We start from the raw sequence: 14,140 nt of genomic DNA, 5'->3' as shown, positions 1-14,140 counted from the left end.
AAGCAGTGTACATGAACAGCAAACTTAGAGTAAGTAAGGAAGCATCCAGGAAATTGTATCAATAGATAACCATTATCACTATCACCATCATTATTATCATCATATTAGAATCCCATTATTTCTCTTAAAAATTGGAATGTAATCTATAGGTCTGTTCTTTAATCACCTCCCCCTGAGAGGAGAACAGCCTTACCAGGCCACAGAAGATGACAATGCAGCCATTCCTGATATGATCTGATAGACTAAGATCAGAAGGAAGGAGAGGAGGACCTCCCCTAACAGTGGACTTGGGGAGGGGCATAAGCGAAGAAGGGGGAGGGAGAGTGGGACCGGGAGGGGATGAGGGAGGGGTTATGGGGGGATACAAAATGAATAAACGGTAATTAATAAAAAAATATATATCCACTAAAGCATTTCCTATTAAACTTTAAAAAAAAATTGGAATGTATCTTTTATTATTGAATTCATATATCTGTGTAATACCTTCTCAGTTGATAGTTGTTACCATCTTGATATTTTGTGGGAATATTGAAAGTCTTAGAGACATTTAAAATAATTTGTGGCAGTGGCAATGCTTTAATGTCATGTTATACTTTGATGACATTTAAATTTCTAATTCTTTTAATGTGTTAATAAATATATTGAGCAACTGTTCTGTGCCAGATAGTGTTTTTGCTCAAGAAAAGAGATAATATCAGGTCTTTGCCCCATCTACTGCGAGAATGAAGACCATTCTCAGCAATCAGATGGTCGACATCCCAGAAAATGTCGACATCACTCTGAAGGGGCGCACAGTCATTGTGAACGGCCCCAGGAGAACCCTACGGAGGGACTTCAATCACATCAATGTAGAGCTGAGTCTTCTCGGAAAGAAAAAGAAGAGGCTCCGGGTTGACAAATGGTGGGGTAACAGAAAGGAACTGGCCACTGTCAGAACCATCTGCAGTCATGTTCAGAACATGATCAAAGGTGTTACACTGGGTTTCCACTACAAGATGAGGTCTGTATATGCTCACTTCCCCATCAACGTTGTTATCCAGGAGAATGGGTCTTTGGTTGAAATCCGAAATTTCTTGGATGAAAAATACATCCGCCGGGTTCGAATGAGGACAGGTGTTGCTTGTTCTGTCTCTCAAGCCCAGAAGGATGAATTAATCCTTGAAGGAAATGATATTGAACTTATCTGAAATTCAGCGGCTTTGATTCAGCAAGCCACAACAGTTAAAAACAAGGATATCAGAAAGTTTTTGGATGGTATCTATGTGTCTGAAAAGGGAACTGTGCAGCAGGCTGATGAATAAGACCTAAGTTAACCCTGCTCCAGAAACAAGATCCTGAATTATAAGTTTGATTTGGGGTGTCTTTTGGAACAATAAAACTCACTGATTTGTTTGTCCTTGAAAAAAAAAGAGGTAATATCAGTATAATAATCTACATTTGCTCATTCATTAATTCATTTCTTGCTGGACATAGAATCAATCGCCTGGTGAATGCAAGTTCTCTAACCCCAAATTGTAACTATATCTTCTAATTATTTTTATTTGAAAAAGAAAAAAAAAAAAAAAAAAAAAAAACCTTTGGTGGAAAGAGGTTAGGGAACTCTAAGCAACTCCCAAATCATTGATTTTTGCTATTGTCTTTGCTTCCATAAATTTGAAAACAAGTCCCTTCATGTTACGTTTCTAGTTACTAGATGAGGCAAATTTTGAGCTCAGTTGTTTTGACTGTCTATATAATCCCATTTCCCTTTACCTTGATAAAGGAGTGTTGGGAATGGCTTTCCGAGTAGTGCAAAATGAAACTGATTGAAACTGTTCTTTAATCACCTCCCCCTGAGAGGAGAACAGCCTTACCAGGCCACAGAAGATGACAATGCAGCCATTCCTGATATGATCTGATAGAAGTATGATTAGGAAGTACCAAAAACTAAGGGAGAGTCAGAAGCCCAAAGTCTATAGTAGGGAAGTGTTAGAAACCTAATAAAATGCAGAGTAAGGTATAGTCAAAGACTCTTCCAGATGGTCTTAACGTTTTCAGTGATCTTCCTGTATATTCCAAGATACTCTACTGACCTTTAATCATTCTTTACCAAGCAAAAGGATGAATTTGCATTAAGCACTCCATTTGTCTCCTTATTCATCTTTGTGACCAAGAGCACCATTTGCCAGATAGCTCTGTTTCTGTAGAGGTAGCATGTGTCTGTGATATGTGACACAGTAAAGTTAACTAACACAAATGAGAATTGAACTGATAGTTTGTTCATATAAGGCTTTCAGAACTTCATTTCACAAAAAATATAGATGGATCCAAAGTTACAAAAGATATACAAACAATTGACTTTGAAGAAAGGAAATAACATCCATTTCTATTTATTTGTTTAAATTAAATTCACTTTAAATTTCCATATATGATTGTATTTACATCACCACCCCTTTCTTTCTCCCAATTATTCTGTCATGTATTCCCTCATACCTCTCTCAAGTTTATGGTTTTCTTTTATTTAATATTTATTGATACAAATAGAGAAATATATAAATACAACTTGCTAACTCCATTTAGTACTGCTCCTATTTCAGGGCTTTATACATTTCACCTTTTTAGACTTGACTTTAGGGCTGTGGACCTTATATTGGCTCATTTTTGGAGAAGACAGTTTGTCCCTCTCAGCAGTCTTTAAATGCCTTTAGTTCTCCATCTAGGAGTAGGGCCTTGTGAGATTTCTTCCATCCACACTGGTATATCAACTTGGATTGACATTGTTGAGTGCTTGTTTAGACAGCCATGCTGCTAAGATTGATTTGTATAGCTTCCCCATCAAATACCAAAAATATAAACTTACATCAGACTTCCTTAGCCTCTCTCTGGTTTTACAATCTTTCTGCCAAGTCTTTCTCAATGTTCTCTGAGTCTTAGTTAGGTTTAATGTTTGTATCAGTTGTTCTCTGCACTTTTGGTTCTCTTTAATGCTTTCTATTTGCTATTAAGAAATAAATGGAAAAATGAGGGTGGAGGGCTCTAACTCAGGAGTGGAGAAAAAGAGAGTATCATACAGGGGAGGAAGGAATGACTGATAAATAACAATAACTATTTTAGAAAAATATAGGCAATCACATCGTCTTATATTTACCTAAAATTACAAATATAAAAATGAATATACACACATATACATACATGCACACATATACAAATATGAAGCTCTGCTACTTGAATGACAATGCTCACCCTAAACGCTATAGATGAAGTAATAAAAACCCAGTACTAGGATTGAGAAACATCCTTTCAGGTAATTTCAGGGGATTTCAAGCAACTCCCCAACAATACAAGCTATTGCTGTTGTTCTTGATTGCCTCCAGAGTATGAAGGTAAATTCCAAAGTGCATGCTGAGCACAAGCACTTTGGACACAAGTCTCTGAGAAATTGAGCTAGAACTGTGTCCTCTCTGAAGATTAACTTTCATAGTACTAGAAGATTCTATGTAATTTGCCAAGGGAGAAAGACAGTCAACAGTTCCATTCAGCTTTGTAGTCTGTGAGCCACAACAATGAGCAAGGCAAGGTATCCTTAAAGGTACAATAGTGATGCTCATGTCTTTGGGTAACCAATAGCTGTCTAATTGGATATAAGGCCTGTTCCACAGGAAGAAAACAATGCCTTTTAATGTAAAAATGTCCAACCACAAGTGCCTAGCAAGTCATGGAATTTAGAGGAGCATCTACTAATACCTAAACCAGTATAATTTATTGCTGCATTCTTGATACTTATCAACATACCCATAGATAAGTGGAGCTCTTGCCCTCATCAAGGAAGCTTCTTTTCACACCATTTATATTTCTTTCTAAAATTTTTAAAATTTGTTTGTTTTTATTTATTACAGTTTACTCACTTTGTATCCCAGCTGTTGTCCCCTCCATCATCTCCTCCCATGCCCCATCCCAAGTCCACTGATAGGGGAGGTCCTCCTCCCCTTCCATCTGACCCTAGCTTATCAGGTCTCATCAGGACTGGCTGCATTATCCTCCTCTATGTCCTGATAAGGCTACTCCCCCTAAGGGGGAGATGATCAAAGAGCCAGAAACTGAGTTCATGTCAGAGACAGTCCCTGTTTCCCTTACTAAGGAACCCGCTTGGACATTGATCTGCCATGGGCTACATATGTTTAGGGGTTCTAGGTTATCTCCGTGAATGGTCCTTTTTTGGAATATCAGTCTCAGAAAATACCCTTGTGCCCAGATTTTTTGGTTTTGTTGCTCTACTTGTGGAGCTCCTGTCTCCTCCAGGTCTTTCTAACGCCCCCTTCTTTCCCTGCACTCTACCCAAAGTTTGGCTATGAGACGCAGCATCTGTTTTGATACCCTGCTGGGAAGTGTCTTTCAGTGACCCTCTGTGGTAGGCTTCTGTCCTGTTCCCTGTTTTCTCCTGCTTCTGATGTCTATCCCATTTGCCTTTCTGGATGAGGAATGATCATCTTACCCAGGGTCCTCCTTCTTGCTTAGCTTCTTTAGGTGTACAGCCTGGCTTGGTGGCTCATGCCTTTAATCCCAGTAAGGAGGGTGGCAGAGGTAGATGGATCTCTGAGTTCAAGACCAGCCTGGTCTATAAAGTGAGTCCAAGACAGCCAAGGCTATACCGGGAAACCCTCCCTGGAAAAAGAACCCATTTATATTTCTAATCTTAATCAATTTTTTGACAGCTGTCTTGGGTGAAGTGTTCAGATGAAAATTTAATTTTTAAATTATATGATTTATATGGATGCCAGGAATATTTTGATTCCTATCAGTTGCTAGCAAGAATATATTATTGGCCCTGAGAAGGCAACATTAAATGTCGGCAAAGGAGGGAAAGGATGAATATCTCAGGAGTCAGTCTCCATATCTCAATTTCATAAGTACAATTGATCCTTATTTTTAATGACTCCACTGAAGAAAATTGTGGCTTCAAAGTGTAAAGTATAAAATTCCTCTCCATGATGAAAGTACTTTTCCATTTCTGTACTTTCAAATCTAAGGTTGCTTGAGAATCAAAATTAAACATAGTGTCACACTCTAAGCAGTTCTCACACTTTGTTGCAGCTGCGAGTAGAACAGCTGACAGTGCTTCTTTGCAATTACCTTTCCTAGTCAATATCCTAGCTTCATTGTAAGTGATAACAAAGCCAACAACAGACAATGTAAGTCTTACATTTTCTGTGTTGTCAGCCTCTATAGATCCCTCCTTCCTCTGTTTCTTCTTCTTCCCTGTACTTCCCATTTTACAGAGTTATAGGCTGTCACTGAAATTTGCTTGTCCTTCTGTTTTTGTTACAGGCTTTCCTTCTTCTTTCTCTCTATTGTCTCTGAATGTAGCCTGATTTTCAATTCTATTTATTTATTTTTTATTTACTTATTTACTTACTTACTTACTTACGTATTACAATTTATTCACTTTGTATCCTGTCTGTAGCTTCTTCCCTTGTCTCCTCCCAGTACCACCCATCCTCTCTCTTCTCCTCCTATGACCCTTCCCTAGGCCACTGATAGAAGAGGACCTCCTCCCCTTCTTTAGACCTTAGCTTATCATATCTCCTCAGGATTGGCTGCATCATCTTCCTCTGTGCCCTGGCAAGGCTGCAACTACCAGGGAGAGGTGATCAAAGACCTGGCCACTGAGTTAATGTCAGAGACAGCCCCCCCCCCCACTAGGGAACTCACTTGGAGACTGAGCAGCCTTCTGTCTTCCTCTGGGCAGGGGGTCTAGGTCCTCTCCATGCATGGTCCTTAGTTGGAGTATCAGCCTCTGCATGCTTCCCTGGGCCCAGGCCTTTTGGCTTTGTTGGTCTCCTTGTGGAGCTCCTGTTCCCTCCAGGTTTTTGTCTCTCCCCCTTCTTCCATAAGGTTCCCTGAACTCTGCCAAAGTTTTAGTGTGATTCTTTTTACAGTAAGACTCCCACCTGCTTTCTCTTAAAAAATGACCTTAGAAACTTGCTAGAGAAACAGATATTTGCCTTCTAGCTAGGAATTTGTGTCAGATTATATAAACTGTGTGAGTTATGAACAGAGCTAGAATAGGTGAGATATGCCCTTTGGTTGGAAGCGTTCACAACATGAAATTACTGAAAATAACCTGAGTGGTGAGTCCTTGCATACTATGTATTTATAAATATGTAATTTGTAATAAGATGAAGATGGGGTATAACTTCTCACACTCTCATTTTGGAAACAAGTTTCTTCACACTGCAGCATTCGTTTTGATAACCATGCAGAGACAGATGGCATTTTGTCCTCCTTCCAAAACAGAGAAATAGTTTGCCGAGCTCTAACTAGTATAATGAGAAGCTCTGTAAGTTGAAGATGAGGTAAAACCAGAGCATCTGTCAGCCCTCATGTGCCAGATTGGAGATGCTGCAGACAAACTAATATTTCAACAAAACGCTGAAGCGGATATAGATTTGTGACCGAAATGATTGCATTTGATAACAATGGTATAGCAGATGTCCTAGAGTTCATGCTTGCTTTTTATTACTACTCTGTGAGTGCTTTTGGAAGCAATATCTAGTGGCACAGCTTGTTTGTAACATATTCAGTATAAAATTTTATTTTACGAAAAACAATGGGCAATGGAAAATTTTAGCTAATCTGGTACTTTCCAACCCTATCATACTTCTTTACTTATTATTTGGGGGAAAGATTCCACTCTTGTTTGATTTATGTTGTTCCTTTCTAGCTTAATAAAAAACCATCATGTTAATTTGAAGTACAGAAAGAACATGTTTCTAGTCTGAATCATGGAAAGGTGTATCCTAAGTTATAGAGTCCTTTTTGTTTATTTTGTTGCTGGTTACTGATACTTTGGAAAATAAAAAAAAAATCATTAAGATCAATGATTACAGAAAATGAAGATACACAGACTTTAAAATTTCAGTATATATATATATATATATATATATATATATATATACACACACACACACACATATATATATATTACTTTCGTTAAACAATATGAAAACTAATTAGCTAAATGTTAAAGAAAAACGAAAAGGAAAGAAATATGTAACCATCATTGCCCTTGTTCTATATTTTTTATAGATGCTACTTCTTTAGGAACACAGTTGTTTTAGATGCACAGGGTTTCAAGTATGTCTATATTGTGAGGAATGTGTTTCCCCGTTTGCATTACGACTTTTCAGCTTTAGTGCTATTAGAAAGAAATGCTCATCTCACTAAGTATAGGAAAGGCACTGGCTCAGAACCTGGCTCCACAATGTCTGTATTATAGGTAGGACATTACTGTGGGTTTCAGTGAAATGTGAAATAGCAATGTAACCTCTTTGCCTTATAACACACCCTTGTTAGTTGAAGGCAATTATTTTTAATGGTTAAAGAGCATTAATAAAAGGTGACTTAAGGTAGTCAAAATGTTATAGCAGCAAGTTTACACATAGGAAGAGAGTCCAATCACATACAAGAATATTTCCTATTACAAGGCTATTTATTGCAAAGGAATTATATCTTCTCTCCTTAAACTCAGTGGCTCTTGGGAAACATATGGTTTCATTTTTGGCACTCATCTTTTTGCCTCCCTTGGAGTTCCTAACTTAGATTGCTTTATTTCCTGGAAGCTTCTGGGGTTGAAATCTGCATTACACTGAAACCAGTATCATGGTTTGCCTGCATGGGTTGATGTTCAGTTGTTTTTTACAGTGCTAAACCATGCTCCCAGTAGGTTTCAATTTGGATTGAATATGTTATGATATAGTAACACACTAGTGTGTTAAAATAGAAATGCATGTAATTAAATAAACATGTCTGAGTTAAATGAAGAAAACTTAGTTTTACTCTCATCTGTTACAAGTTCGCTTGTATATTTTGTCCTTATATTGCCTGATTTTTCATTGCTCTTTTCTGTAAAAGAAAGTTTGTATTTTTTATTCCTTTTTAATTCTTTATTAATTATACTTTATTCACTTTGTATCCCCCCCGTGGTTCCGTTCCTCCTACCATCCCAATCCCTCCCTTCCTCCACCCTCTGCATGCATGCCCCTCCCCAAGTCCACAGATAGGGGAGGTCTTCTTTTCCTTCCTTCTGATCCTAGTCTGTTAGGTCTCATCAGGAGTGGCTGCATTGTTTTTCTCTGTGGCCTGATAATGCTGCTTCCCCCTCAGGGGGAGGTGATTAAAGAGCAGGCCAATCAATTCATGTCAGAAACAGTACCTGATCCTATTACAATGGAACCCACTTGGATACTGAACTGCCATGGGCTACATCTGTGCAGGGGACTTAGGTTATCTCCATGCTTGTTCCTTGGTTGTAGTATCAGTCTCAGGAAAGACCCCTGTGCTAAGATTTTTTTGGTTCTGTTGCTCTCCTTGTGGAGTTCCTGTCCTCTCCAGATCATACTATTTTCCACTTCTTTCATAAGATTCCCTGCACTCTACCCAAAGGTTGCCCATAAGTCTCAGCATTGATAGTCCCTCTAATTACTTCAATTCTCAAACAATCAATACAAAATCTCCCTCTTAACTCTTCACCTCTCACCTCTACCAAATTGCTAGGAGTTATATAGGTCTCCACTACAGTTCATAGAGGATAGATATCCTGACTTCTATACCTAAGTAAGGACAGAATTAGAATACAATTACTTTTTTAATTTATTTATTTTTTTATTAATTAGTTTATTCACTTTGTATCCTAGTTGTAGCCCCCTCTCTCATCCCCTCCTAGTCCCACCCTCCTCTCTTCTTCTACTATACCCCTCCCCAGTCCACTGATAGGGGAGGTCCTCCTCCCATTCCTTCTGACCCTAGCTTATCAGGTCTTATCAGAACTGGCTGCATTGTCCTCCTCTGCAGCCTGGTAAGGCTGCTCACCCCTCAGGGGGAGTTGATCAAAGATCCAGCCCCTGAGTTTATGACAGAGATGGTCCCTATTCCCATTATTAGGGAACCCTCTAGGACAATGAGCTGCCATGTGCTACATTTATGCAGGGGTTCTAGGTTATCTCCATGCATGGTCCTTGTTTGGAGTATCAGTCTCAGAAAAGACTCCTATGCCCAGATTTTTTGGTTCTGTTGCTCTCCTTGTGGAGTACCTGTCCACTCCTGGTCTTTCTATATCCCCCTTCTTTCATAAGAATCCCTGCACTCTTCCCAAAGTTTGGCTATGAGTCTCAACATCTGCTTTGATATCCTGCTAGGTAGAGTCTTTCAGAGGCCCTCTGTGGTAGGCTCAGAATACAAGTTCTTGCTTGCTATTAGTATGTAATGATGCTTTGGAAACTGGCAGCAATCAAAGTTCTCTGAGTAAATTTTCTTGTTCCTTAACCTGAAAAACAAATAATTGATGTCTATGGATCATCCCTGTGCTTTATGTTCTCAAGAAGGGAAAGTTAAGGTATCAAAATATTTGCATTCTAATACCAAAAAAGATCTTATATTTGTATAATACATTCAAACTTTATTCATATGATATTACTAGAATAGACAGAGAGCCATATAACCAACTGCTTTAGCTGAAACTCATCAAGGCTCAAAGAAGCTAAACAGTGCATTTAAAGTCCTGCTTGGTAACTTCTCAAGATTCATCCTGCATATATACCACAGGCAAACCAAGGAGACCAACACCAGAAGGCCTGCTAACGCTCCCATGCCCGCCCATTCCTTCAGATGATTCATGGCTGCAGCAATCCATGTTGATAATCCTGTGGCTAGTCCTGCGTCCACTCTGGTAGAATTTACTGTGACAATGGCCACTCTTAGCTGCTCCATCGTAGTATCGAATTCTCCAGTCCAATTACCTAAAATATAGCTCGACAATTGTTTAGACAGATTTGCAGCACAGGAAAAATTCTCATGTTATATGCTAGTGACTCAAAGTCCAGCATATTTTCATTGACAGCCAAGTTGAGCGATTTGCCATAGGGTATCAATTTGCTCCTGCACGAGGTCAATCCTCTGATTGAACACCATCAAGCTTCCTTTTAGTTGAGCATTAATTCCTTTATGTACAACTAAGGCATGAGCTACATTGGCTAAATGATTGTTCAGGGTCTGAGCAGTCTGCCCAGTATGACTCATGGCTAATGCCCCGGTGGTAGCTCCAACAGCCGCCAATGAGGTGGTAGTAACAATGGTGGCTGTAGTTCCAAGATCCCTTTTCTGTCTGAAGAGAGTCATAGCATGAGGGGCATCAATGGGCACAGGCAGCCAGTGAGGCATGCGAGTATCCAGGGCATACCTAAATTTACTAGCATTCCAGCATTGGGCAAAAAAGCAAGTATCATTACCACAATTACTTGGCTCTATCTGGCTAATAATGAATAAAAATGGGGGATATAGACAAATAGGTGTGGGCTTATAGGAAATATTATGAGAAGCCTTAACCCCCTCGTTGAAACATCCTGCGTCAGTTCTAGAACTAGCAGTGGTGGTGTCCGAGGTCTGAGTAGGTTCAGGAGACCATTGCCCCCAGGGGCGAGACGTGCTCCATGCCAATTGACTAACTCCATGTTTTCCTTCACTTTTGAAAGTCATTTAAGGTTCTTAAATTATTTTTCCCCTTTTTTTTTAAATTTTTCATCAATTACACTTTATTCATTCTGCATCCCCCCATAAGCCCCTCCCTCCTCCCCTCCCAATCCCACCCTCCCTCCTCCCTCTGCTTTCATGCCACTCCCCAAGTCCACTAATAGGGGAGGTTCTCCTCTCCTTTCTGATCTTAGTCTATCAGTTCACATCAAAAGTGGCTGCATTGTCCTCTACTATGGCCTGGTAAGGCTGCTCCCCCCCAGAGGGAGGTGATCAAAGAGCAGGCGAATCAGATTATGTCAGAGGCAGTCCCTCTTCACATTACTATGTAACCCAATTGGACTCTGGACTGCCCTGGGCTACATCTGTGCAGGGGTTCTGGGTTATCTCCATGAATAGTCCTTGGTTGGAGTATGAGTCTCTGGGAAGTTCCCTGTGTTCAAATTTTCTTGTTCTGTTGCTCTCCTTGTGGAGACCCTGTCCTCTCCAGCTCTTACTATTTCCCAGTTCTTACCTAAAATTCCGTTCACCTGCCCAACAGTTGCCCATCAGGCTCAGCATCTGCTTTGATAGTCTGAAGGGCAGAGGCTTTCAGAGGCCCTCTGTGGTAGGTTCCTAGGTTGTTTCCTGTTTTCTTCTTCTTCTGATGTCCATCCTCTTTGCCTTTCTGGATGGGGATTGGACAGGCAAGATTAGAGTCTCACAACAGTGTGATGCAGCCATGATCATTCAGGCCTTTACAGCCATTGAAGCAGGACATTCGCCCCAAGCATGGTTGGATACCATAAAAAGCTAAAATGTTACGCTCAGGATGCGAGGCTAAGTACTGCACTCAGGGTCATCCGCTTTGGACCCAGAGAAGAGCATGTCTGATTGCATGCGGGTTGATACCCCAGGTCCCGCCTCTGAGAAAAAGGTATCGGACGGGTCTGATGCTCTTTGGGTGGATGACACCTAAATGAACATCGGTACAAAGTCCCAATTTATTTCTAATATCAGAGATCAGACCTCTACTCTTGCCTGATGCGTCTAAAACAAAAAGGGGGAACTGTAGAGAGCTGCGGAATGCTGTGCCTCAAAGATGGAGCTGGTTTCCGCCTTCCACCTTCCCGATGGTGAGTGCTCTCTGTCACGAACAATTCCACATTTGGCTAAGGCTGAGGATCTGGCTTGCTTCCATGTATGTGGACCTATCTGCATTGCCTACGTGGCAAGCCTGGGTTGGCTACCCAGAGGCTATTTAAGCTGTGGGCTGGCTTTCCCCAGGGTCAGATGATTGTTCAAGATTCCTGAATAAACTGCATTGAAAAAAAAAAAAAGATTCATCCTGGATGAAGAGGCAGGAAGTAAAAACTATAGATTTCCTTTAAACCAAAGTTCTAATTTTCATATAACTTTTGATGTAAAGATCAAATAAGCATGTTTTTCCAGTAACTAATATGGCTTTTCTATGTCTATGTAGACAATTGCCATGCCCAGGAATTCACCTTTGGACTGGCTAACATCCCTTGTGCCACTTATTAGGTAAAATATGCTAATGTAAAATAGAAATCATAAGACAATATATAAGAGAAAGAAAATTGAAGGTGGGAATGAAAAGGGCAAACTGAATGTATTTTATCTGGGTCAGTGCACAGGCATTGTCTTTTCTTATATAAATGACTTAAACAAAGATGATCCAGGGAGGAAGTATAGCCTCTTGTCATTTTTTCATAACTTAATTACTGTATGTAATGCTAAATTAATACCATGATTATGAAAGACCAGAACTGGCTTGACAAATGGATAAGAAAGAAAGAAATATTCACAATTGAATTAGGTTATTTAAATCAATTTCTGGTAATAATATGCACATATTAATAATAATAATACGTCTGTATGCACATACATATATGTATGTTAACTCAAGAGAAATAAAAAATTTATAAAGCAGTCACATTGAAGAATTTCATCAGTTCAATCACTGGAACTTAGAAGATTTGTATCAGTTCTTTCCTCAAAGTAAGTCAACGTCAGAAAAAAATAGTATAATTTGAGGACTGTAAAAGATGTAGAGTGTTGCATAAAAATGGGAGGCATACCTAAAATTTCTATACTAAGTGCTGATGAGTCTGTGTTTTGGGGATGGTTGAGGTAATACTGAACTAGGTAGTAAGATTATCCTCTCAGTAAGAGGCCATATTTCACATTGTTCCACACCACAATCCCTTATCATCTTTGTTGTTGTTTGCTTTTTTCATTGATTGATTTATTTATTTACTTTAAATCCCCATTGGAGTTTCTCTACACTTCTTTCATCCTAATCCCCCCCCACCTTTTTACATTCCCTCTGCCCCTTTCCTTTCTCTTCAGAGAAGGGGAGCCCTCCCATGCATATAAACCTGCCTTGACAGATCAAGTTTTAATAGGACTGGGTACATCTTCTATTGAGACTAGGCTAGGCTAGTTAGAGGAAAGGGATCCAAAGGCAGGCAACACAGTCAGAGACAGCCCCTGCTCCTCCTGATAGAGGTCCCACATGAGGGCTAAGCCATACATGTGTTACATATGTGTGAGGGCCTAGGTTTATCCCATGCATGTTTTCTGGTTAGGAGTTTAGTCACTGTGATCCCTTATTGGCCCAGGTTAGTTAATTCTGTAGCTTTTCTTGTGGTGACTTTGACCTCTCTGGCTACTTTAATCTGTTTTTCCCCCACTTCCACAAGGTTCCCTGAGTTCTGCCTAATGTTTTGCTGTGTGGCTCTGCATCTGTCTTCATTAGATGCTGGATGAAGCCTCTCAGATGACAGTTATGCTAGGCTCCCGTCTGCAAGCATAGAAGAATATTATTAATAACCTCAAGGATGGGTTCTATCTCATGGCATGGGACTCAATTTGAGCCAGTCATTGGTTGGCTATTCCTTCACTTTCTGCTCTTTCTTTATCCCTGTACTGCTTATAGGCACAAAAAAATTGTGGGTCAAAGGTTTTGTGGCTAGATCGGTTTCACCATCCCTAAATTGCAAGTCTTGCCTGGTTATAGGAGGCAAACATTTCACATTCCATAGGCCTAATGCTAAGAGTCTTACCTAGGATAATCCTTATACTTTCCTGGGAGTTGCTATGCCCTAGATTTCTAAATTATTTCAGAGATGCCCCACACTGATTCCAGTTTTCTCTCCCACCATCTCCCCCACACTTGATTACATGTGTTGGTCTTCCCAGTCCCTCTCCCACACAGTTTCCTTCCTCTATCCATCCCAGATATGTATTTTATTTCCTCTTTTCAGTGTGATTCAAACATCCTCTCTTGGGCCCTATACTTGATACTTAACTTATTTGGGTCTGTAGATTGTAGCATGGTTATCCTGTACTACAGATCTAATACCCAATTAAAGGTGAGTCACATACTATGTGTGTATTTCTGGATCTGGGTTAGCTCACTCAGGATAGTATTTTCTAGTTCCATCCATTTGCCTATAAATTTCATGATTTCCTTGTTTTTAATATGTAAATACTAGTACCACAGTTTCTTTTTCCATTTTTCAGTGGACAAACATTCTAGGTTGTTTTCAGTTTCTGGCTATTACAAGTAAAGCTGCTTTATTTATACATAGTTGAGCAAATGCCCTTGTTGTATGGTAGAGCATCTTATGGG

At 39.8% G+C, this 14,140-nt stretch overlaps 1 pseudogene; it reads left to right on the top strand.

Annotated features, from left to right (window-relative positions):
* Positions 1-712: 712 nt before the first annotated feature.
* LOC110540387 (large ribosomal subunit protein uL6-like) lies at positions 713-1,409 on the top strand (annotated as a pseudogene).
* Positions 1,410-14,140: the final 12,731 nt, after the last annotated feature.

The sequence above is a fragment of the Meriones unguiculatus genome, chromosome X (assembly GCF_030254825.1).
Source record: "Meriones unguiculatus strain TT.TT164.6M chromosome X, Bangor_MerUng_6.1, whole genome shotgun sequence".
NCBI classification, from domain to species: domain Eukaryota; kingdom Metazoa; phylum Chordata; class Mammalia; order Rodentia; family Muridae; genus Meriones; species Meriones unguiculatus.
This window is presented reverse-complemented; position numbering and strand designations above follow the sequence as displayed.